Here is a 25,397-nt window from a genome sequence, read left to right on the forward strand (position 1 = left end):
GAATTTTTTTTTATTGATTATATCGAAAGATTAACATTTTGAGCATATGTGTTTGAAACCGTTTGGCTGAATTCCAAAAAATGACAAAGTTACAGCTATTTTACCGCGCATGTCTCGAGTGAAAAAATTATCGAAAAAATAGCTTAGAAAATCATCTTGTCTTTGACCCATCTTTTTTTCGATATTGCAATTTATGTATTTTTTAGAAACGTTTGAAGTCAATTTTTCGACTGAAAAACTGACTTTTATGTTTGAATGTCCGCCATTTTGTTATGCGTTCGAATTTTTAAAAAAGAATGGGTCAAAGACAAGATCATTTAATGTACTTTCATGTCGTTTTAGAATTTTTCATTTCGGATAAGCCCCTAAGCGCCAATCCATGGTCCCGCAAATCATGTTTTTTTTTTCGAATGATCATTTTCAAAGAGCCGAAGGGGAGAGGGGAAGGGGTTCACATATGAAAACAAAGTTGTAAATATTAGTATAAAATGCAATGTTTAGAATGCGACAAACCCGAATCGATTCGCTTTTCGAGTTGTCGAGAAAAAAAATTGAAATACGGCAAAAAAATATGGTGTAAAAAGTACTATGCCCTCTTGAATAATAACTTGTTTTGTTATTACAATATCTAAATGATATCAAATGTATTTGCTACACGGGACGTCCATTAAGGTTTCATACCTCAATGAGGCATTTACAAGTCATTCTTTGTAGCTTCATAGCTGATTGAGTAATTCATTTGGTGTAGTACAAAGATGTAAAACTACTTATTAATAGCATATCGAGGTATCATATCTCATCGAGATATTCATAAGTAATTCTTCAAAAAATGCGATAACTAATGAATATCAAATTTAGCTATGATAACTGAATTTGATATTCATTAGGTATGGATAAGGTATTGGCTCCTGCTCGGGTAGTCATGACCTTGAAATGCGAAATGCGGTCAGGCATATATTAATATTTTTTTTTGAAACGATGATTCTACAATTGATGAAGGGACGGTAAGGGAAAGTAATGAAGAAGGATTTTTTGTGGAAATGAAGGGGAAGGGGTGGAAAGGAAGGGGGGGTAATAGGTAGCTATGCTTAACAAGTTGTCGTTGTGACTCCTATCTTTTGTCCAATGCTGGAAGGTGCATGGGTCGAACGAACAAATTAAAATGTACGTTTAATGAAGACTTGTTGTAATTTTCTTGCAGATGTGCCTAACATTTTTTTATGGTTTCCTTGAATTTTATTAAGACCTATTTAAAGTTTAACCTCCACGTGGTACCAGCCGGACTACGAGTAACCTTAGGAGAGATCAGATAACTAACCCTGGTAAGTAAGGTCGTATACCAACAGGGAAGGAGGCACAGTGTTGTCTCGAAACTGTAAGATGGCAGCCCGATCATGAGACTCGGTAACGTAGGTTCTAGTACGGCTACCTACACACTTAAAAGAGTCAAGAAAATTCTACTCGGAGCATGTTTGTTTATTAATCTTCGACATCTTCGACAACATTCGGCATGGATCTAGGCGACGAAATAAGTACATGGAATGGAAACTTGAATCCCGTTAGAATCCCGAAAGCTCGGCAATGGGCGGGTGGAATGGGCGGGAAAGCGATCATCGAGAGAGTGTGCGTGTTCTCTCTTTAATTACACTATCTTAAACGTACATTGTCCACACGAAGGTAGGCCCTACGACGAAAAGGAAGCGTTCTATGCCCAGCTGGAGGCAACGTACGACAACTGCTCACCACGGGACATCAAGATCGTCATCCGGGATGTGAAGTCCCAGGTTGACAGAGAAGCATCGGGTCACAAAACCATCTGGAGATCACCTGACCAACGAACCTTGAACCAAATCGACCATATTTTCATCGAGGCCCAGTTTTTCTCGTAAACAATCAACGTACGCACCCTACCGACTCTCGGCAGAACTCTACAAAAATGGTGAAGAACCGCTAACAACGGCACTGCACCGGATTATTTCAAGGATTTGGAAGGAGGAGAACTACCTGGTCAACGCCACCATCAAGCTGCTCTCCTAGATTTTTTGTGTCGTATCTCCCCAATAACAATAGAACTCATAAGGCAGTATTAGGCGGGCTTTATACGGACTCGTGCACTAAGCAAAGCAAAGCAAAGCCTAGGTGCTATATTCCGTTATCGAAACTTGCCCTTCTGTTTTCATACGACAGACTTCGCAGTCAGTTGTTAGAATACAGGACAATTGCAGGGCCAGTTGCTACGATCCTATTGATTTCAACAGCCTCTCCCAGCCGAGATTCGAAGATACAACGACTGGCTTATTAGGCCAGCATCATACCTCGAGGCCAACTGGGAGCCCGTGCTACTACGGATCAAATTTTTACTCTTCGACAATTCCTCCGGAAATGCCGAGAGTACAACGTGCCCACGCATGATATTTTCTTGGATTTTAGAGCAGCATGCGATACAGTTGAACGCGAACAGCTATGGAAGATAATGCACGAGTACGGTTTCCGGACAAACTGACGCGGCTGATCAATGCTACTCTGGAACGAGTGATGTGCGTTTCGGAGATACTCTCGAGTCCTTTCGATCGCGCAGAGGGTTGCGGCAAGGGGATGGACTGTCCTGTATGCTATTCAATATCGCTATTGAAGGTGTGGTCTAGTGAGCGGGCATCTAAATGAGAAGAACGATCTTCAGCAAGAGTAGCCGACTCCTAGCCTTCGCAGAGGACCTCGACATCAGGGCCGGTGCTAGCCAATTTGTCGCTCCATGCCAATTCTCAAAATGGCGCCCACAGTACAAACGAAAAACAGCCGGCGTCACTGTGTGCAGACCTTTTACTACATTTTACTAGCAAAGTTTTAGAGAAAATTAAAAACAAAAGACTTAGCGGTTAAAATATCAAAATTGATTGCAAAAATTCCACGCCGTGGAATTAATTTGAATACACTCAAGTCGCTTTTTACGCGAAGGATACGTCTCGCGTAAATCAAAACCGCGTAAATTCCGAAATTCGCGTAAAAAACCGCGTAAATTCCGAAAACCGCGTAAATTCCGCAATTCGCGTAAAAAAACTGCGTAAATTCCGAATACACTCAAGTCGCTTTTTACGCGAAGGATACGTCTCGCGTAAATCAAAACCGCGTAAATTCCGAAATTCGCGTAAAAAAAACCGTGTAAATTCCGAAATTCGCGTAAAAAAAGCCGCGTAAATTCCGAAATTACAAAAAAAAACCGCGTAAATTCCGAAATTCGCGTAAAAAACAGCGTAAAAAGCGACTGACTTCAGTGTACTACTTTTGCTATCAAAAATATCAAACGGAATACTAATCTTGCTGTTACACAATATTAATAGGAAAGCAGAATTAGTTGTCATCATATCACCATCATTTTGCTATCATCATATAATTTGAACTAACCATTTTACTAGAAAAAAATTTATGTGAAAATAGTTTAATTTAAATATTGAAGGTTTATTTACACCATAAAAAGAATCTGTCAACACATTTTCTTTCAATAAAAATTAAAACAAAATGATAGCAAAGTCTGATACATCATAAGTGCCATTTTGAGTTGGTAACAAAACATGTTTTCTAGTTGATACCAACAGCAGAATATGTAATAATTTTGATATGCCTTTGTTGTGAATCCTTGATCGCGTACACATTCGCAAACGCACAGTCTCGTAGCGTCTTTCTGAATAACCACGAGGCAAACACTCACGAGGCAAACAACTCGTGATTCGAGAATCTCTTCCGCAAAATTTCTAAATAATTTAATATCATCAATGCTACTTTCCCACCACGTTTATCTGAGTGTTTTGATTGTTGTCTTTTGTTGCGAATAGATAATCAGCAGGAGGAGGTGGAGCGCAAATGAAAAGCGAAGAATGGCGTAGGCGTATGAACCATGCACTGCAGGCACTACTTAGAATGATTCTCAAAGTAAAATTGTCTAAAGTTGGGAGAGTATGATGGGTCGGTCACGTCGCAAGAATACCGGATGACTGTACAGTCAATCTGCTCTCCCAGACCTTCATCGGCCTTAAGGGCCTCATACACGTACGCATATATGTTAAGTTGGAAACGAATAAAATGTTGACGGGTCATTCAGGTCGAGCGACAAGCCCAACATCTTCTTTGGCCTGCTTGGTTCGTGGTGCTCATACATAGGCGAGAGTGTTGACCGAATATGAATTAATCAATATTATCGGCCAACATGTTCGTACGTGTATGAGGGTCTTTAAGAATAGAGAGACTCATCTAACTAGATAGCCCGACCAGGTTGAAGCCGATTTGCTAGTGTCGAGATACTCAACGAATTGGCGGCAAATAGCCCAATACAGCGGAGAGTTACTCTAGATACACCACTTGCCATCCCGGCTTTATGCTGCTAAAGAAGAAGGAAGAAGAAAGTTTTATATTACCCATTTATTTATTTAATGCTACAGTTGTTTTAATGTAAGCGAAATGGCGCCCCTCGAAGTGGCAGTTGCTTGTTTTGCTTAAGGGAAGCACCGACCCTGTCGTCATCATTATTAGAAAACTTGGGACGGCGAAGGCAATCTACGTCAGACTAAAAATGGATAGATTTACAAAACAATGCGGAAATCGAACCTACTTTTCCCTCCGCAAGACGCTTCGATCAAGGAGCATATGCCGCCGCACAAAGCTGATGGTGTACCTACAAAACGCTAATTAGACCGGTAGTCCTCTACGAGCTTGAGACAGTAACTTTGCTTACGAAAGATATACGTGTACTTGCCGTATTTGAACGAAAGGTGTTGCGGACTATTTTTGGCGGAGTACAAATGGATAGCGGAGAATGGCGTGGGCGTGTGAACCACGAGCTGCTGGAACTACTTGGAGATATTCCCATCGTACAGCTGGGGAAAATTGGGAGACTACGGTGGGCCGGCTACATTGCAAGAATGCCGGACGACTGTGCAGTGAAATCCGTTCTCTTCAAGAACCCCACCGGCATTAGGAATAGTGGGGCCCAACGTGCTAGATGACTTTACCAGGTTGAAACCGACTTGCGTGTGTCGAGACCTGCAACGAATTGGTGACGAGTAGCCCAGGACCGAGTACAATGAAGAGGAATGATTGATACGGCAAGAGTCACTCCGGCTCTCGGTTGGTAAAGTAAGTAATTAAGACTGAATTGTCAGACGGATATTCGCACGAAAGGTAATCGGAGTTTTATTCGGCTCGAAGGACCAGAAAAAATTCTTTCGAAAAATTTCGACAGACAGGACAGGACCGACAGCGTTCGTAAAATCGGTGTAGACCAGGCGAGTAACAAATTGAAAGTGAGTTTATTTGATAGTGTGTGGTAATAGTGATAACAATAGATATAATTTTATTTTTTATTAACGGTATTTTGAACACCGTGAAGTCTCACTTGCCCCGGTGAATAAGACAAGTAGGACCTATAATCGCCATGACTTTGAAAATTCTCTTTAGATTCATTTCATGTCAATCGATGGTGCTTTTTATAATTAAACCTTCGAACTGATACCACTGAAGAGCTTCTGTGCTGCAAGAATTTTAAAATGATCATAGGAGTAGGTTACACAGTCCGACGGTGACAGTTGAATAAACCCTAACTATGCAATTTTTAGGTCCCACAAGACGGAATAAGAACTTTAAATAAAAGTGTATTAGATGCATGTTTTAAACTGTGCACAAGAAGTTTGACCCCGCTGTTTTTCAACTAAACTATACCAAATTGATAATTATCTAGTCGAAACCGCAGTGGAATTACCAAATCCTAAATTTTGTTTCACCCAAATGTGGCGGCTGCAAGTCGTTCCCTCAATGTTTCGTAATTTTTGATCCGAACGATCATCTCAGCTTACAGTGACAGCTATGCCGTGCCGTTTCCATAAACCACATAACGCAAATCAAACTTCCGCCCGATCCTTGGGTTTCTCCGCGTTCGAAAGTGTCCAGTAGCGAACGTTCAGGCTGACGTCCGCTTCGTGTCAGGCTGATAACCAGTCAGGCGTGCGATGCGACGGTACACGCTCAACGGAAGAACGGAATTAAGCGGCTCTTGACACTTGACACTCGTTCTCGGCTGCTGCAAGCAAATACCGCTATAATCCGTTGCAGCCAGCACGGTAGGCAGGATCGATGTTGCCGCAAGCCGCTTTGTTTTTCTCCACTTCATTCGGTAACTTGCGCTGCGCACATAATAAGTAGCACAAAAGTGCTTAAGCGTGCCAGCATCCATCGCAGGCAAAGGGGATATATCTATCTGAGAGAGCAAATACGAGAGAAAGTGTAACATAATTGTGGTAAGGGATAGGGGTATATGATGCTAGTTTCGACGCAAATGCATCTCGTAGTACCCACGAGGGATGTATATATGCAACAGTGACCTATGCCGTAGATGTGAGACGATCCAGTTTATGCTGCGGCGGTTGATGAGGAGTGCGATGATTGCGCTTAATCTGAATCGGATGTAAAAGTGAGTCTTAATCGACATCAATTGAGATTTATACTACATGCATGATCGTTGTTATAAATTCTCGAAAACAAAAGAGTTACGAGCGGGCGCAGGGGAACACTTGGGAAGTGTCACTTGGGGAATTGGTTACGGTCTGGTTCGGCATGAAACCGTGCGTGCCCTGTCATATCTGGTCGTGTGCTAATATAATTGACTGGAACCGGTAACAGTACACTACAGAGAAGAATGACGGAAGACAAGAGAAATGTTGAACCGGTTGATTCAATTTAAGGGTCATAAAGTGTGCATGTTTTGACGGGCACAGTTGATTGGGCAGGCCGGCCGGCCGACCGTCCGGACGTGGCGAAACGTAATGAATGGCTTTGTGACACAACGACAAGCTGTTCTTATTCGGGCTGACTTTGTCGGGTACGGGCTTGCATGACTTTCTGGAACTTACATATTCACTGTCAAGCTGACTAGCTATAAGGGTACTTCAAGACGCTGTGGGTAACGGTTGGGTTGCTTCTATAAATAGGCCGTGAATATTCATCAAACGAATAATGAGCTCTGAAATGATATGATTAAAAAGAAATACAGGTCTTTCCGTTTTTGGCAACCACCAACTTTGACGATGAATCTTTTCGATCTTGTCAATATCAATTAAGTTTATTTATGATTTCGGCAGTATTCCAATACAGTGAGATTTCGTTTCTGGCAACAAAAGTAGGTGTTGGGGATACTATTCCCAGTAACCGAGAGGCATACCTACTGTTTTTAAGTTGCGTATTGTGCAGCTTTGAAGCTGTAATTTATTAACTCTAATTAGCGTTATGTTTAAGTAATTATATAATAATTCTTACATTTTCAATATTCTTTTCTCCCTTTGGAGGTTCTAGGTGCACCGGATAATAGCACACTTTGGCAATCTACGTGTAAGGACGATTCCAACTAATTAAATTAACTGATATGATAATATTAAAACTTATAAATTACTGCTTGTACTTCTTTGGAATTGACGCTTTTCGGTGAAATACTCAAACTCCTTTGATTACGTTTCGGCCATCCTCACATAAAGTAATATTTTATAACTAAACAATTTATCATTTTTTGTGGTCCGGTGTTTGCTGCTGACGACGCTGTTTGCGCCGGTGTTTACCGTTCTCTTCTCTAAATACACGGTGACCAAAAAATCAATTCATAAATTACTACTTGTAAATGACTGCAATTTACTAGTTTATAGCAGCACTAACTATCTTTATTTACCTTTAAATTCACTCGAATTTAATAGTTTTAACAATCACTATCGTTGCAACGATCCAACTTGGTTTACTTTTCCTCATAAACAAACATGAAAAGGATTGTCAAGTGTCACTCTTTCACCACGGGTTTGACAAGTGTTTCACTAAACGTATTAATCGTACCAAGGGTTCGGCAACAATAGGTATTCCTTGTGCACAAAACACAAAATATTTTACTTCCAAAAATATGCTTAAACAACAGTCAACTTCCGTATACCGTGAAAGCACCTGATTCCTATCACCTAAGGCATGATTCATCTTTTAGTCCTTACAAAAAATAAAGCTTTGACATTTATATTTCTGGTATGTTGCCGCTACTCGCATAACAGTCCCATCTGTATAGGAACCTCCATAGCAAATAGCGACGGTATGTGTCTTTAGCAAGTATTTTCAATTGTGTTTCATGGAAAAATATTAAAATGCCTAAATTATTTACCGAAAGTTACAAAATATACATCAAAGTTTGATGTATCAGTGCATCTAATTTCAATCATCAATTTTAAGGGGTGATTCTAATTCCGATCGCAGGTGTATCTAATTCCGATCACGTCATGTTGAGCTCTTAAACTATAAAACTATTGTCAACTTGTATCAAACGGATCTGAAACGTTTTGCATTTATATAGTCTGATGATGACAATCCCCCTACCAGTCATTTTCTGCTTGCTTTAATGATCATTATTATTATTAGATTAATATTAATAAAATTTGTGTGCTTGAGAGCTCGACACGCGGATTCTGAAACTTTCCCCTTCTTTTATATTCGTTCAACTGTTACAATTGCAATAAAATTGGGCCAAATTCGACGTTTTCATAAAGTTTTGATAAATACATAATAGTGAAAATCAAATCAAAAAGGTTGTGTTTCCGGTACGATCGCGAAGTTAGCTTAGAATTACGCTAGGCTGGTTTTCGCGATGAAACCTCGAATATTAAGGGGAAACCGAAAGTGGTTCAAAGATGGCTGGATAAATGGCTACCGTTCGATGCATGTATTGTTTTGAATCTTAAAAATGCAATTGTATTGGTAGAGCACGCTTTCGCCACATAATCAGTGCTTCCAGTGCTGTTATAATTTTCTAAAACTTGTTATTCCATTTATAGATCCGCTTTATATCAATAAAAGCTCAGCAGAACATAATTGCTAATGGAAAATAAATTTAACTAATCATATAGATCATTACGTGTTCATTAAACGTACTACCATCCTGGCATTCTCCGAGTACGTGGTGCCGCGTTTTCTACCGCTGTCGTCATTCCATTTGTGGTCTGATGTTTCTTGAATGTCTGACTACTTGGGATATGGTTCAGTGTTCGATTCTGAGTTGTTTACCGCTCCATCGATGAGAAGCATTTGGACTTTCGAAGGAAATATCAACAGTTTTTTGCGTACTTTCTGTTGTTCCAGAGATATTACTGTAATCTCTTAATCTATTTTGTTAAAACTCTACCGATATAAACAACATACTTTTAACAATTTTGAATCAAAATTTCAGTTATGTTTACTCACGCGATTAAAAGTTATTAATTAATCAGTGTGTTGTAGCAATAAGGTTGATTAGATTGGCCCTTTGCTGTTTCTTCGTTAAGTTAGCAAATAAAGCATGGTATACTAGAAATTATGGTTAGTTGGCTACGCGTATGTATTGGTTCCTTGCATACAAGTTAGCCGAGTTTCCAATTTTACTCTTTCTTAGAGCCTCTCATTCACGATTCGCTAGATAGAATCTCTAAGCACAAAGCTTGCCGGCAGATTCTTCTTCTAGAAGAGTTCAATAAACTCTAGGGATGAAATGGTAGATGCATGCAACTAAAGATAAAAAGAGATGTTTGATCGGATTTGTATGATCGCAGAAATTCGCTATAGAATATTCGTTTTCCAACCAAATCTCGTTTGTTCTGAGGAGTTTCCCAATTTCGCTTCGATCATTTTAAACTAGACCAACCTCGAGTTTTTAGTCTTGACCTTGAAATGCGGTCAAACATATTTTATTAATATTTTTTTGAAACGATGGTTCTACAATTGATGAAGGGACGGTAGGGGAAAGTAATGTGACATACAGTGAAAAATGAGTTTTTTCAAAGATGTAAGAAAAATAGAGAAGCGGCACTGCAAGGGAGATTGATCAATCCGTACAAAACTATGAGAAATTGAATGTGGGGTCGGAATGAGCAATTATACCAAATTTGATTCAAATCGGAGGTGGTCGATTATAACGGGTAAGATCATTTGAGCGGGAATGACCCCCTAATATATACTTAAAGATGGAATTTTTCAAAAAACCCAAGCTAGTATATTTTAAAACCTTTTTTAAATTAATCGTTTTAACCAATACTAACATCCTGTGAAGAGAAATCTGAGGTGCATGAGAGTTAAATAATAAATACCTTCGGACATAGCGCGTACCGTTGAACAGCCGTTCGAAATAAATAGATTAAATGTTAAATCCAGTTTGCGTTTCCCTAAATTAAAGTCTTTTATGGAGTGTTATTTGGTATAATTTAGGTATTCCGCAGGTGTCTCACGAATCGCGTAAATTTTAGTGTTGTTTTTGGTACTCCAAGTGGACTGGTTGGTAATACAGTCCCCACACTCCGAATTTCTACACTGGCCAGTAATCTGGTCGTCCAGAATTTGGGCCAGTGAGGAATAAGGTACGAGTCGGTGTGTGGATTGAGATTTTCGGATAGCGAGCTTCTGTGGTTGAAGCTTTTGGAAAACGCGTAGAGTGAGCACCTTTGGTGGCATGCGTCCGCTTTTGTCCCCTTAGTTTTGAACTGACCCACCCTGAGGCGGAGTTTCTGGCCGGCCAAGCCTTCACTTGGCAAATGGCCCTCTAACGAGGTGGCGCTTAAGCCACTTGCCTAGAGATTCTAGGGAACGGATCGCGGACTGAGTTGGTCATACTTCTGCAGGCCACAGTGTCCAGTTTTTTCGAGTCGAAAATTTTCAATGTAGGTACCTACATCTCATAAGCGAGAGGTTGCATCAATAAGGTGTATTCGGATAAGTTGTAGGAAATTCAATGTAATTATTATAAACTAGTTGAGCCCGAATTTTACGATCCGGAAAATATAATTGTCTCTTCAGAAAACTGCGGATACATTCCATTGGTCAGTGTTTGCGAAAATGTTTATTCTTTGTATTAGTTCTTTGAGTTCTTATGTTGCATAATATACTCCAAGATATTGTGCATAAAAGAGTTTTAGCCGGAAACTGAAACAAATAGTTTTTATGCTCGCATTGGATTTTATTTAACTGAATAGAACATTATCTCCACTGATTCTATAGGTGGGCAAAATGACTCTTTTGTGTGAGTGGCTTTGAACCGTCTTTTTTCTGCCGTAAACCGATTCATACGGTCGGTATTAAGTCTGGCAGTACCAAGTGACAAAATTCTGTATTCAAGAAAAACTCATTCAAAGTTTGCTGCTCTGAATGGTTTATAATCGTTCAAAATCATCTTATAATTGACTGTTTGCAACATTTATGTAGTCTGATTAGTAAAATGTTGCTTAGAAAATTCTTAATCGTTTGCTGTCATTAACTCATTTTTTAAAATTTCGGTCTTGGTCCGGTCTGACTTAACACCGACCATATGATATCGCGTCAAACAGGGTATCGAGTTGAGCAGGTGAGTCGAGCATGCGAATCAAGCAGTCGAGTCAAGCAGTTATCGAGCAGTCTAGTCGAGCAGTTGAATCAAGCTGTTCAGTCAAGTAGTACAGTCAAGTAGTTCAGTCGAATAGTTGAATCGAGCAGTCTAGTTGAGCAGTTGAATCGAGCAGTTGAGTCGAGTAGTCGAATCAAACAGTTTAGCCAAGCAGTTTAGTCGAGCAGTCGGGTCAAATAGTTCAGTCGAGTAGTTAAGTTTCGCAGTGAAATCTAGCAGTTGAGTCGAGCAGTCGAGTCGAATTGAGCAGTAGATGCGAGCAGTTCGGTCGAGTAGTCTAGTCGAGCAGTTGGATCGAGCAATCGAGTACAGCAGTTGAATCAGCATCAAATTCATATAGTCCAATCGAGTAGTTAAGTCAAGCAGTTGAGTCGAGTCGAGCAGTTGAGTCAAGTCAAGCAGTTGAGTCGAGCAGTCGAATCGAACAGTTAAATAAAGCAGTTGAGTTGAGCAGTTAGGTCGAGTGTTTAAGTCGAACAGTTGAGTCGAGTAGTTTAATCGTGCAGTCAAGCCGAGTAGTTGAATCCAGCAGTCCAGTCGAACAGTTTAATCGAGTGGTTGAGCCGAGCAGTCTAATCATACAGTTTAGTCAAACAGTCTAGTCAAGCAGTCGGGTCAAGTGGTTCAATCAAGCAGTTAAATCGAGCCGTTCAGTCGAGTAATCCACTCGAGCAATAGGATCAATCAGTTGAGTCGAGCAGTTAAGTCAAGCAGTTGAGATCAAATGGCTAAGTCGAGCAGATGAATCAAGCTGTACAGTCGTTAGATAATCGAGCTGTAGGGTCGAGCAGTTGAATCCAGTTGTTTAGACAAGCAGTTAAATCGAGCAATCGAGTTGAGCAGTTGAGTCGAGCAGCCGATGCGAATAGTCCAATCGAGTAGTTGAGTCAAGCACTTGAGTGGAATAGTTTAGTCCAGCAGTTGAGTCGAGTCGAGCAGTTGAATCGAGTAGTCCAATCTAGCAGTTGAATCGAGCACTTAAGTAAAGCAGTTGAGTCGAGCAGCCAATTCGAGTGCTTAAGTCGAGCAGTGAAATCTAGCTGTCCAGTCAAGCAGTCCAATCGAGCTGTCAAGTCGAGCAGTTGAATCGAACAGTCCAGTCAAGCTGAATAGTCGAGCAGTCGAATCGAACAGTCCAGTCGAGCAGTCCAAACGTGCAACTAAGTCAGGCAGTCGAATCGAGCAGTTAAGTCGAGTAGTACACTCGAGCAGTTGAATCGAGTTTTTCAGTCAAGCAGTCAAAGCGATCTGTCCAATCAAGCAGTTGAGTCGAACAGTTGCGTCCAGCAGTTCAGTTGAGCAGTCCAGTCGAGTAATCGAATCGAGCAGCCTAATCGACCAGTCCAGTCGAGCAGTCTAGTCAACCTAGTCTAGTTAGGCAATCAAGCAGTCCAGCAGTCGACCAGTGAGGTAACTGAAAATAGAACTCATTACTACGAGTTCTATTCATGACGTCCTGTCAGGGGCCTGTTTTTAATTTCCGATAAGCCTCTTATGACATCCTGTCAGAGACCTGGTTTTGGCTACAGACAAGCCTCTTATATTGAAAGATTTCATAGAAACAGTGGAGCAACTGGAGTAACATATGAGAAAGACGTGTTCAAAATAAAAAATTAAATAAATTCAACTTTTTCTTCGCATATCTCGAAAACGGCTGCATTTAGAAAAATAATCACAATGACCAATTTAGTTGTAAATGACATAAAGAATTGTTATTTGTGATAAAAATCAGAGGGGTTGTGTACAAGACACGACCGCATATATAGGTGACGCAGGACTACGTAAGTCTCTTTGTAGTGATAATAGTATGTATTCATGCTTGTAATCATTCGATTCTTCATGTATACATGCTATATGCAACATATATACATGCTACATGCGTTGTATGTAACATTTATCAAAGTAGTAACATTGCATACGTTCAATTCTCAAAAGATTGTGTTGATTGTGCTACCTTACTGATATTAAAGATTGTTTTTATTACCCATGGTTCCCCACGTTGAAGGGATTTTACCAATTCAATCTTATTTTATCAACAGCACATCTTTTCAATACACTTCTAATGAAACGGTAAGCATGCGTATTCACGGGAAACTAGCAGTCATTGATTTTTCGTCGGAAAGCCCAATTTGGGAAGCAGCTTTTCGGCCCAAAAGCAGGATTGTGTTTATAAAAATGTATATACTGCATTCTTGTTGCCAATCTGAACACAGCGAATATATTTTCATAAACCGAATTTTTGTTTCAAACAAAAAAACTGCTTTTGAAATTGGCAGAATCGATGATGGCTAATTTCACCTTCATACAGAGTCGTTTTATAACCGAACACTACAGTTGTAGCACATTTTTCCAACACATATATCAAATTCGCCGAGGTTTAATCGTCTCGCAGTAAAGAATTTGCGAACTGTTGGGACAACGAACTTGTGTATTTTTTCTGGCACACTTCCCTAACACAGACATCAAATTGGACTAGGTTTAATCGCGTTCGTAAAAAATCTGTTGGCACGAGGGGGATTTGTCACTCTTTCTGGCGTACTTTCCAAGCAAGGACATCAAAATGGTCTAGGTTTAACCGCAGTGTTAAGAAATCTTGTTGAAATGAGGAAACTCGGTCACTTGTTTTGGCTTACTTCCCAAGCACAGATATGAAATTGGTATAGATTTAGATCATCGCAAAGAATTTTTCAACCAATCACGAAGCGAGAATTCTGGTAAAACATAGGTTCATTATTTTCAATTTTTCAATAGTTCAACATCAAGAATCCATACTTTTCTTCATATGGGTCAATTCTTAGAAGATTTTCCGATCGATTGGTTAAGAATATTGAAAATCGATAGGAAAACCGCTGAGCTATTAGCGCTCAAAACCTTTCATTTTTCGTGACGCTCGCATGTTTCGATTTTTTGGAATGACACTATCTCAAAACTTGCCGTAAGACGTAGTCCTACGTCAAAATTCATATATTCACCCTTATTCTTGTTTTCGTTCGTTCTGTGCCTTTAGGTTAATTTTCGTTCCATCTCTTTCTGTTATTTTGGCACTGAGATGCCCATCGAAGAACTGCTTCCACTTGTCGACCACCTCGCGTTCATTCATAAAAGTTCACATATCAGGCTTCGGTGTGTATCCTTCGCTTACTCATAGAACTTGCGCGTCTATTTAACCCGGAATAGTTGTTCTAGCTATTCACGATCTTTGTCCTCATTCTGCCGATTTTTCCTCCTCAGGATCGTGGTCGACTCGTTCAGCACTCGTCAACACTTGGCCAAATAATTCCTTGTGGAAATGCGTAGATAATTTTCCCAAGCTCTTTTTTATTCTCGATTCAATGGGGTTCAATGGGGTAATCTTTGGGAAAAAAGTGCTACTGATCATCATGCCTTGGGAAGCTGCAAAGTTAATGCATCGCAGTTAATGCATCGCTAGCCTTTATCGTTCGTGTCGATGTGCAGGCTATGTACCCAATCACCGGTCTATACATCGCAGACCTGCCGCGAATCTGGGCACTCATATCCCCGATGACGGCTTCGATGTCCCATCGTACGTTGCCTCCAGGTGCGCATCGCTTCCTTTTCTTTGTCGGTTCTACCTTCGTGTGGACAATGCACCTTGATGAAGTTGTAGTTGAAGAGACGGCCTTCTATCATCAACATCCACATCCCTGCGTTGATCACCTTCTAGCCCATGACGCGATGCTGCATCCTGCCTATCACTACAAAGCCCATTCCCAGCTCGTTGGTTGCTCCACGACTGGTAGAATTGGGTCTTGCGGCCACGGGTTTTCCAGTTCAAATCTATCGAGACGAGGCCTTCAGAAGCGATCCCAGAAGAGATCCCACGGAAGCGAGACACGGTTTTGGCCGGATTTGACATCCTACCACTACGAGCGACCGGCGTTAGACTGGTACAGAGCAACCGTGAAACGGTGTTAGATTGGCTTTCGAAAAATATTGGGTAACAGCATTAAAAGAAGATGGTTGCGCCATTGCCCAAAACCTTATGAGTGGTATCAATGGATTACGGAGCATTCGGTTATGGAGAGCAGGTCCAATAGAATAATGAAACAGGAAGCTAAACATAATATTGTAGTTTATTCCGTGAAAGTTTGAAAGTGACCTTTTCTGTATTGCTTATTTCTTTCAAGTACAGTCTTTACATGCTAATAATTTCTTTTGGATACTTTTTCAATCATGTGATAGCAAGATCAAAAATGTGTTCGTGTAAATTAAATTACATATAGCAATGAAACTAAAAAAACTCGTTCCACTTTTAGACAAACACACTAAGTTCTCGATTGAAAATTTACATTCTTCCCAGTTATGATGCCGTCTATGGTTGCTAACTAGAAATCGTCAGCAGAGAAAGAAAAATTGAAAATCAAGCGCTGTTGGAGGTTTCGTAAACAAAACCCAGCGAAGGAAAATTCCACCTCCCAACAAAGTAGTGGAAAACTCCGCAATCAAGACAAATGGTGCTTATGTAGTCAACAAATCATAGATCCACGTTTCGGCCAGTTTGGACAGGGCGAACAAGGTAGCAAATGGCCATTTGTTTTGTTTTGTAACAGCACACTTTTTCAAAAGTTGTTTTGTCCCGGATGACAACCACGTGCCGTCTAGAACGTATAGCACCTCGCTCTCTCAACTAAGACGACGAGACGATCCTCGTTCGTTTGCCGTTTGCACGGTGCAAAAATAGATCATTTCATCGTTGCATTTGTTGTGTAGCTGGAATTATACGGTCATTTGTTTACGGGGGCACCGCACTGTTGTTGGTAACCCGCCGCATTGTGAGAGTGCATTCCACGCCTGACGCATGAACAAGTTTGACAGATGGCATGGCGGCCGTATGTGATCTTTCGACACGAAGTGCGAACGGTTACGACAGCTAAATGAACCGTAAAAAGCGTTTCACCAATTTGGTATTTCTGTTCTTAAGCAATGCACTCTTTAATTCGTTCTTATCGCAACATTTTACGTTACGCAGCAAAATGCTCAGTTATAAATATATTGAGGCATGAGTTAATAATTAAGCGACTTTTAGATTTAATTTACTTTTCCATAAATACCTATAGTCAAATTCTTTAGTAAAAATAATCAATTCAAAATTTGTGAGCAACAGATTTTGATCGAAATGGTAAAATATTTCGATGGGGATTTCGCAACTGCTCCTGGTCATCAGCTGGCTGAGCAACTTATTCATTGTTGGTTGGTATTTTATTCCATGGCAAAGTAATGTCAGTATGCTACCAGAACACACATCTGTCTCAACACAAAATAAGTTGTGGCTCCCCATGATGCAAGTCTACATTAATTAGACTCACATAACCAAAGATTCAAAAGCCTGCTCGCTTGATATTTGATAAGCTTAGATACAATCTCAGTTACATGACTGTCTTAATTAATTGTAAATTACGTAAATGTGAAACATCACAACATGACGTAAAAGGAACCGCTACGATATTTATGATACTTCTCGAGTTGGACTTATCTCGTATATTTTATCAAATCACTCGGTTTGATCGAAGGGATTTTTTAGCTTAGTATCAACGTGACACGAGCTTGTTTAGAGCTAATTGTAGATCCCGGGATCATACCAAAAACTCCCGACACATTTAGTTTTCCATTGTGCATTTTAGTACATACGTTTCCCAACCATATGGAATCATGCCTTATAAATCACAGTCTCTCCGCTCCGACGTTATTAGTGCGCATTGCTTTATTTACTGTTGAAATAGTTCTTTCTTCCTCGCTTGTCGGTCTAGTTCAAATAAATTTCCTTATGTTTAGACTAGCCCATTGCTGCAAACGACGAGCTAGAAGATGTAGAGCGACTTGACTTAACTGCTACACGCCGCCGCCATCTAGACAGAAGCTAGGGTCGCGTGTGAGAGATGACCACAGAGACCGCAAAGCACTAACTAGACGGTAGCTACAAATCCGCGGTCAGCTACCGGTTGAATGGGACCTCTGCTTGCCTGGCTGGAATGGTTGGCACACGCAGTTGGTTATTATTTTGCCGCCAGAGCGTTTATGTACATCTTTGAGCTGCTCCTGCTGCTGCTGTTGGCGGTTGGAGATTTGCCACAGATCGGACTCCAGGCTCGGCGCGGGGCGGTGGGAAATGGATCATCATGACCTGCGGTGTGGTTTTGGGTGCACTTTAACGGATGCGAGCATATAGCTGTACTGCCTGATACGTGTTCACAGCTTTTAGTCGGGTCCGAAAGACAAGGAGTAGATAAAGTATAAAATTAAATTAAATAGCGCTATTAGCGTTAACAAGACCAAGAGTTCATAAGCGGGGTACGTGCGAGGTACGAGGTACGCGTGCTAGCGTCGTTCTATAAACACAGACACAATGGACAACAGATGACTATACTGCTCGTATGAGATTACGTAGACAAGATTAGATACTTTAACTGGACTCTCACATTTCCGCGGTTTGACGTTTGATGCTCAAGTATGAATCAGGTTAATATGTTCGATGGATGAGTGATGAAACATGACTCAAACGCAGATAAGCTTACAGAAATGTAGCATCTTTTTTCACTTAATTCATCTGCGCAATTTAACACGAGCAACAACAGGAACACACAAGACATTATAAAATAATATTACATTGCATTAGCCCGTCAAAGAACTGGGAAAGCGGAGGAAGTACTCAAGTTTGTTCAAACTGCTTCTATGAAACGTTTATAAAAAACCCGATTTAATCCACCTAGTAGTGAAAGGAACCTTTGTTATACGGTCTTCATCTATGTAACGTTGCATAGTGCGTGTTCCGTCAGCAACGTCACAATCCAGCTCACCTGCCACCCGGAGAGCTGGTTTATACATGCAGTTATACCTAAACAAACTTTACAAAAATACATATTAAAATTGTAAAATTAGGTATAATTATAAACATCCACATTTACACTAAATAACCAGCAACACTTATACAACGTAATTCGACGACTGACAGCACACTTTATATGTAACACGTAACATATTGTAACGCAACGAAAAGATGCAGGTTTTTTCACTGGCTCCCGGCTGGTTTTTCCTGCCACAAAGATTCATTATAGGGTAAATTAACTATTAGTGGACCAGTTAGTACTTGAGTAGTTTTCTTCCACGAATTATTTTAAACTGGTAACGCCAGACACGCAACCGACGGCACTTACAATACGTGTAACTTTCGATTAACGCTAGAAAAATATCAATTTATGTTGCAAATCTCTATATTTTCCACATTTTTTAAAACAAATTAGAATGTCCATTTTCCTTTTATGGACCTTTTGGTTTACAATAGGATAGCGGCCGGGTCCATTATAGGAATTCTGGTGCATTTGCATGACGGGGTCCACTAATAGCGACATATTTAGCATTGTTAACCGTATAATAGACCCTCACTTGTTAAAAATGTCGATTTTAAGGCATTAATCATGAAATGCGGCGAAAACTTTGTAATCTGAACTGTGTGGCATGTTTAGTACTTTATGTTTCATGTCATATATCCTCGGAAATAAGAAGTACAAGCTAATAAACGCCGAACATGTACCCGTGGTCCATTATAGGTAAAGAGTCCACTATAGGATAGCTTACTCTATTTCGACTATCAAAGCATTCGGTTGTGTTTTCGACTACGTGAAGACATCCTGCCATGCTACGACGTACCTCATCATCAGTCTGCTGATATCATCACTGCTGAATCGCTGCAGTAATCAGTCTTCATTTCGGCCGTTTGGGACCCTGCACGGGACACGGACAACGCAGTTCTCCGCGCGTACAGTGCGTTTGTTTACATAATTTTTTTGGGAATTGAATAAGTTTACAAAATATTAACAAAATAGGAGCACTTATAAATTTTGATAGATCCTTTTTTATGAAATTGCTGAGTAAGTATAAATAAGTGGTTACTAATTGGAGTAAGTGCAAGTAAAAGTAAGTTGTAAGAGAAAGTATTATTATAGTAGTAATTTCCTGTAACACCATTCTATATGTTTCAATAAAGTTTTCTTGAGTAAATTTCATTAATTTTTATTAACCTTCGGTTACTCACGATGCTATTATCGATAGTTTTTGTTGGTCTTGTTATTGATTAATATTTTATGAAAGAGTCTAAAATTTCTCGAGTTCAATTAGTTTTTGAGTTATGCAAAAATTTCTGTTTTATTTGTATGACAGTCCTTATCCTCCTACCAGAGGGGTCCACCATTAAAGACCACCACCATTAAAGAATTCCTGCCTCCAAAACCCCCCACATGCCAAATTGGGTTCCATTTGCTTGATTACTTCTCGAGTTATGAGGAAATTTGTATTTCATTTGTATGGGAGCCCCCCTCCTAAAAAGGGAGAGGGGTCCTAATTCATCATAGAAAAAATTCTTGTCTCCAAAAACACCCACATGTAAAATTTTGTTCCATTTGCTTGATTCTCGAGTTACGCAGAAATTTGTGTTTAATTTGTATGGGAGCCCCCCCTCTTAGTTGGGGGAGGGGTCTCTAACCATCATAAGAACCTTCCCTGGCCCCAAAAAGCCTTATATGCAAATTTTTACGCCGATCGGTTCAGTAGTTTTCGATTCTATAAGGAACATTCGGTCAGACAGACAAAAATCCATTTTTATAGGTGTGTAAAGTATCGTTAATAAACAACAACAACAACAATTTTTATAGGTATAAATTTGTATGGGAGGGAAATCTCTAATCATCATAAGAACCTTCCCTGGCACCTAAGATCCCTACATGCAAATTTTCACTCCGATCGGTTCAGTAGTTTTCGTTTCTGTAAAGAACATAGGGCAGACAGAAAACCATTTTTATAGGCATGGATTTGTATGGGAGCCCCCCCTCTTAGTGAGGGGAGGGATCTTTTGCCATCGAGAGAACCTTCCCTGCCCCCAAAAACCCCTACGCCGATTTCACGCCGATCGGTTCAGCAGTTTTCGATTCTTAAGGAACATAGGGACCGACAGACAGACATACAGACAGACAGAAACCCATTTTTATAGGTATAGATTAATACCAACACAGCCACAATAAAGAATTCCTGGAAATAATTTTAATTATTTCGAATCATAGAAATATTTCAAATTAATATTTTTTTGTCTGTATTAACATTTGCAAAATATCAAAGATATATTGCAAATGTTTAATCGGCCAGGCCAACTGTGAAGTATTGCCGCAAAGATGATTATACGAAATAAATCTCGTGTGAATAAGTTATTCATACATAGATGCATTTCAAAATCAACAGGGGAAGAAGAAACGGGGACGTCTCGTACCAACCGTTTCTGATTAACTGTAAATTTGTTTCGTTGGGAGTATCTTTGCTAATAAAGGTTAAGTGATACTCCGGACCCTCGGGGATGAACTTGTGGCATTTACACTAAAAGCCCGACTGCTATTGGCCAAGGTTATAGCGCCTTTTTTCGCTCACTGAAAATATATTAAATACACCAGCAACCCAAAAGTAGATAATTAAGTATTTTGGAATATACAAAAATTAATTTAACATTAACTGTGGGCCTAACTTGATGTTACTGTACAAAATTGCCGTCACCGTCACATAAAAATTGTCGTAGAATAACTGGTTCAAGAATCTTCGAAACAAGATGTCCGAAGAATCGAAGAAAATAGAAGACTCCAAACTTGCCATACATTGCCCTTTGATTTCACAGTAGAGTATATAAAGAATAAATAAATATAAGGAACGTCCTCACCCGATTTCAAATCTGGTTCTCGGGTTATATTGCCAATCGATGTCAGTTGAATCGGCCATGTCCTTAAATATTTCCGGAATACTATGGATAAAACGACGAATCTCGATTCAGTGGGTAATATTGACCGGTATTCAATTCTTCTGGAAGTTCACGACGGCACATTCTGCGAGAAATATCGGGAACAGATCTTCCAGTTAGTTCCAAATAGCAACTACGAGTATGGAGAAGGTATTTCACTATAATTTTCAATTCTGTCCGGTTTCGCATAAGCCGCTGAATATTCGGAAGCTTTACAGCATAGACACTCACATCGAAATTCACTTAAATTTAATATTTCTTAAACAGGACACTATTCAAAAAATTCAGCCGCAAAATTTTTTCGAAAATCTATGAAAAACTTGACAATAAATTTTTTCGCGTCCATCCGCACGCGTAGTTTGCTACGATATCCTATGGAAAAATGGTGTCTGTATGCAGCAAAACTATCAGCAAATGTAAAATGTTTTAAATGTATCCGTCTGTCGATAGTCGTCGAGTAATTCCGGGTCAAAATTAGGGTATTTTTTTATTATCAAAGTTCTACAGTTCCTAAACAAGCAAACATAGAGGTATACTATATTCAGCAAAGTTGTGTATTTTTACTATTTGTACAACATGAAAAAGTCATACAACAATTACAAAACGAGCTAAAATGGAAAAACTGAATTTACAAATTCATATAAAATAAATAAGACTTTTCTATCTTCGCTGAAGAGATAGAATGTTACTGTCTTCAGCAAAATTTCTTGTAATAATATGTTCTTAAATTTTGCAGAACACATTAATGTGTTATATTGAAACTGAAGAAAAATAATCTTTTTATTTCACTTTTTAGGGAATTAATCAAAATTTAAATTCTACCAGACGATAGAGCATTCAATTTCAAGAAACTCTTCCAAAACTTTGATCAACCTAAAACAAAGTTTTCCCATTCAAAACTCTAATGCGCACGTTTTTTTGGTTTGGGTTATTGTGCGCGCGAGTAACCGTGTTACAAAGGTTGGCGCGAGTGTTCAAGGAGTGTTCAATATTTTTTGACCGGCAAAATCAATTCTTCTGAAATTTTTCAGATATATTTGCAGCATTAAAATCTCTATTTTGATGCCAAACTAATTTAAACTAGATAAATTATCTAAGATGAAATCGTTAAAAACTATTGTAAATTTTAATGTGTTGTATACGATTGATCATAACTTTTAAATTAAACATTCAATCAAAAAACAAATCAATGGTGATCTATTAGGCTATATTACCTTCCAAACGAGACTAATAACGCATAAATCGGTTTAGCCATCTCTGAGAAACAGGCGATCATTTATACCTAGTCAAAACAGGTTTTTAAAGGTTAACTTTTAAACTGCTTGTCCGTTTTCAGTAAAACTTGGTTAAAGGTTTAGTAATAGCAAGAGCTTTCGTTTGGTACTAAGATCGTTAAAATTAGTTGCGTAGTTTCGGAGAAACGCGTGTCACGTAGTTTTCATATTTTTGCTTCTAACTTTTAAACGAAACGTCAGAACGCAAAGCAAATCAATAGTGATCCCTATTATCAATAATACTTTTCAAACAAAAGTAAAAGCGATCAAATCGGTTCTGCCCCCTTTGAGAAACAGGCGATATAAAATAAACTGCACACACACGTACAACCACACAGACGTTGCTTAGTTCGTCGAGCTCTATCGATTGGTATATGTGACACGGCCCTCCGGGCCTCGGATCAACTTCGCGTTTTTCGACCAATTCCTAAACCTTTGTTATATAGTACAACAAAGGTAAAAAGTTGTCGAAATTGTCTTATACAGAAACATGATTTTTTCAAAAAAATTGCATTAGCGGTTGCCAATTTTGCTTTGTCTTGTGTGTTTACGTTTTTTGAACTATTTATTATTGTTTGAGCTATTAGGTTTTTACAATTTTTAGGGTTATTTTGAAATAATGAACATCTTCATGGCAAAGATTTTGGAATGGAAAATTAGCTCTGGTTTCGTTACCAGCTATGTCAAAGGGATTTGTCTTATATCGAGGTAAAAATTGTCTTATATCGAATATATCATAAGACAAATCGAGGTTGTTTTATAACGAGCTTGTCTTATATCGAGGTATCCCTGTACATGAAGCCGGTACCCGTACCAGTATCCGGCGGGTTTGGGTTTCGAAAAAAAAAAATGTTTGGGTTCGGATCGGGTACGGGTTCTTAATTTTTCTTAAACCTGGTATGGGTCAGGTTCGGATATTTAAATTTTCATACCCGAACCTGTCTATTGAATACATTGTACACCAAAGATGGTCGGGTCGGGTTCGGGTATCAAACAGAGTAAAATTGAGAGTTCGGGCCGGGTACGGGTTTTTTATTTTTACGGATCGGGTTCGGTTATTCAAATATTTATATCATTTCCAGGCACAGACAACAATTAGGCACACATCTTAGCTACTAGAATTTTGGATATATTTGTTTACGAGATAAATTGTAATGACAACTGTAATGACTAATACTTTTTTTAGTGTAAACTTTTTTTATAGTTCTTGTTCTTAGACTTAGGCGTGGTCTTGGTCTTGGTCTTGGTTTTGGTCTTGGTCTTGACTTTGGTCTTGGTCTTGGTCGTGGTCATAGTCATAGTCTTGGTCTTGGTCTTGGTCTTGGTTTTGGTTTTGGTCTTGGTTTTGGTATTGGTCTTGGTCTTGGTCTTGGTCTTGGTCTTGGTTTTAATCTTGGTCTTGGTCGTGGTCTTGGACTTGGTTCTTGGTCTTGGTCTTGGTCTTGGTCGTGGTCTTGATCTTGGTCTTGGTCTTGGTCTTGGTCTTGGTCTTGGTCTTGGTCTTGGTCGTGGTCTTGGTCTTGGTTTTGGTCTTGGCCTTGGTTTTGGTATTGGTCTTGGTCTTAGTCGTGGTCGTGGTCATGGTCTTTGTCTTGGTCTTAGTCGTGGTCGTGGTCGTGGTCTTGGTCTTGGTGTTGGTTTTGGTCGTAGTCTTGGTGTTGGTCTTGGCCTTGGCCTTGGTCTTGGTTTTGGTCTTGGTCGTGGTCTTGGTCTTGGACGTAGTCTCGGTTTTGGTTTTGGTCTTGGTCTTGGTCGTGGTCGTGATCGTGGTCATGGCCTTGGTCGTGGTCTTGGTCTTAGTCGTGGTCTTGGTCTTTCTTACTTACTGGTCTTAGTTTTTCTTACTTTTCTTGGGAATTTTTCGCCACGGTGGAACATTTTGTGAAAACTTTTTCCAGGTAGTTTTTTTTTTTTGAATAGTGGAGGAAATTTACTTTCATTTTCTTTCAAAAACTATTGTACTACGGTACTTAGTTCAAGAGTTAAGAATGATTAAAGTATGCGTCGTCTGCGAAAATCAGATGATTTTTAATTGCAGTTTTCTGAGTTAGACAATAAGATCTTGATTTATTGAAACATTGTTTTCATTCATAATTCTACTAACTTCTTCTAGAACATAATTCTAGGATCCTTCTATCCATACGCCATACCTGTATGGAAATTTTGAAAAATGTCAATTCTTTATCATAATTAGTTGTTCTTCAACAATTGATTTAAACGGTGGCTGTAATGCTTCAACCAAGTGCCCTTTAAGGCATATAAGCGTAAAAAATTGGAATAAAATATATAGACATTGAAATACAATTTTAAGAAAAATATACACTACCTGCAGTGGTTTTACCTACCTATAGAAGAGTGTCTTCTGGTTAAAGAGACGCTATTATTTATAAAAGTAAATCAATTTAATGTCGCACATAATTCAACATGAACCACATAAGTGGCGCTTTCCCAAAAGTGTCCTCCGCATGTACGCAAGCCTGCGCCGAGCGCACTATATTTCTCCCCGTCCGTCGAAGTAAATTATAAAGTGCATCCTGTTTGAAGTACGACATACATCCAGCAGTTTATTAAGTACGGCATTGGCTGGCTCTTCTGATGCAGCATTGATTTACCGGCCGGAGCATGCTCATTCGCGATTATTCGCACATTTGCCTCATCATGGTAATGGTCTTTTTTTCTGCTCGTTTGTTTAAGCAAAGGTCCTCCAGGCTTCGAAACCAAAGTAAGGCAAAATTAAATGCATATCACTGTGATGGGTTGTGTAATTCAATTTTCTTCTTCCTTTTTTCTCTGTGTGCCGGATGATCCGTGCCGCTTGCTGTCGTAGTTTTCGTTATGTATGTTGATGTTGAAACAATTATTATTATTATGAATTATAAATTTTGAAAAGCATAAAACACCGCACATCAAAACATTATGAGAG

Source organism: Sabethes cyaneus, chromosome 3, assembly GCF_943734655.1.
Source record: "Sabethes cyaneus chromosome 3, idSabCyanKW18_F2, whole genome shotgun sequence".
Classification (NCBI taxonomy): Eukaryota; Metazoa; Arthropoda; class Insecta; order Diptera; family Culicidae; genus Sabethes; species Sabethes cyaneus.